Below are 2,378 nucleotides of genomic sequence, written 5' to 3' on the forward strand. Positions count from 1 at the left end.
AAGCATTTGTCTAAGGCTAAGTAAGAGGAATGGGTTCAAAGGTGTGAAACCCTCTCCTTTCTCCAGAAGATGCAGAGACCCAAGCACACCACCCGCCCTCTTGTTAAATCCTTCCCACATGCCAGACTAGCAATAGTCACTGTAGCCATAAGGACATGGGTCTCTGTGGAGAGGCTGCCCAGGCAGAGAGCAAGAAGAGGGGGTACAGAACACCCCCCACTGCCTTCCACCAACGCAGGACACTTCACACCATGGAGAGCTGACCTCCAAGGTCACACCCCGGATAAAGGTCAAGCAGCCAGACCGACGCCACTCGGCTCAAATCTCCAGGGCGAGAATCCCAGGAAAAATTCTCTTTGGAGATCAGCCTTCCATTGTATGAGAAGTTTCACGCTGCTGGCTCCAGACCCCGGAGAGGGCAGACACAACGCAGTGAAGGGGAAAAGCTTCGTGGTGAGTACAGCACGATCGGGCTCGTCCGCGCCTTGGAAAAGCACTTCTCAGCATCCTCAGGGCCTCTGATGACTGAGCCTCTGTCTCGGTTTTGCTTCTCCGACGCTCCCCAAATCCCCAGACCTTGTCAGCAGAGACACATCTATCGATAATTACAGAATACACAGCTTGGGGGGCATTTCCCTTTCATTCACGACATTTACTGGTGCCAGTCTAGGCATAAATACAATTAGATTTGAGAGTTCTATTACAAAAGCCAATAAAGCGGGCCTCAGCAGAGATTCTAAAATTATGTAACTTTTCTTTAGAAAAATATTAAAACAGTATTATCACATCAATGAGAAGAAAAGACAGGAAGATAATAAAGTTATGTTAAACCTCCCTGTATTTACTCATGTGTGAAACAGTTATGTCTGGTCACATAATTGCAATGGTTCTGAGAAATATTTCATATTTTATAATGAACATTAAAAGAGTTTGTGGATCATTACTTTATATGAGTTCCAAAGTTATTACATAAAACCCAATAGGAATGGTTATAAATTATCAGGTCCTCCGGCCTGGCCTTGGTAAACATAACATGAAGACTGAGACATTTCAGCAGACAAGATTCATGAGAAGAGGTAAAATTCTCCCTGCATTTTAAGGGGAAGAGCAGACAGAGTACTTGTAACCAGCTCTTCACATTTTTGTTTCTGTTTCAAAGAAATTCTATTGAACCACAAGCTTAAGCCACACACACAAAAAGCTTCCGTTAGAACAAAAGAGAACTTGCTTTTAGACCCTGCCCTCATCTTTCCATCTTTCATTATCCTATCTGTGGCCCTAAGTTCACTGCAAAATTCTTGAACTTTTCAACACAGCATGGGTTTAAAATACTGTACTTAGCAGGCTCATATGATCATCAACAATTATTTATTTTCAAAAGGAGATCCTCTCTTTGAAATCTGAAAATACAGCATCTTTGCAGAAACTGGAGAGTTGATAACATTCCGAGGAAATTTTCTTTTTTGGTCTGCAAAGGAGTTTGGCAGGCAGCATTTTAATTAAAACTGGTCATTTGTGAATCACAGTTAAGAATAAAATGGGTGCTATATGCTTATCCTCTTTTTTTTTTTTTTTTTTAACTCAGAGCATTCTATTTTGTTTAGAAATCACACCTGTCACTTTGTTTTCCCCCAGCTTTTGCTTGCTGAAGAGTTAAGTATCAGAAGAGCAGCCAGGCGAACATTAGTGCCTGAGAGGTGAAGTCAACCCTCCTTTCAGTATCTAAGAGGTACGCCACCAAGCTCGCCCTTTAGAGATGCTGCAAAGTGGGGTGGTCCCTAAGGAAGAACACATGTCAAAGTTCCATGCCCGGCTCTGGGAAACACAGGTGCCTACCTCACCTGGAGCCAGAGCAATACTACCTGCTGTATTCTCAGAGGGAGGGTAGACTCTAGCCCTCCCGGTGTCCTATGCCCGACACTGTGAGAGTCCTGTACCTGCCATCTCCTGACCTAGTCCCGGGCTCCTCCCTTTATATGGAACAGCTGCTGGTAAGGCTCTCTCAGAAAACAGATGTCTTTTGGAGAATTTAAAGCTCTGAGTTGGAGGCCAGATTCTGACTGTACTTTGAAATATGTCTGCCTCGATCATTATGCAGTCATTCACATATATTTTAGACATCAATATTGTCTTGAAATATTCTCAAGTTCTCAATGCTATTTATATGCTTCTACCCTTTCCTTTGCTTCTGCTCTGAGGGTATGCTCCAGTTTCCCAGAGTCACTGAGTGCCCACACATCATTTTAATAAATACTTTTTATCGGGGAGGGGTTTGCTATTTTATCCTAAATGATTTATCGCTGAATTGAACAGAGACTAACATTCTCAGGAAGTCTACCAACCTTCATAACCTGTTTGAACAGAGAATTCGCCAGTTT

This window comes from Delphinapterus leucas, chromosome 20 (assembly GCF_059928025.1).
Source record: "Delphinapterus leucas isolate spDelLeu-1000000601 "Yukka" chromosome 20, BTC_Dleu_Yukka2, whole genome shotgun sequence".
NCBI classification, from domain to species: domain Eukaryota; kingdom Metazoa; phylum Chordata; class Mammalia; order Artiodactyla; family Monodontidae; genus Delphinapterus; species Delphinapterus leucas.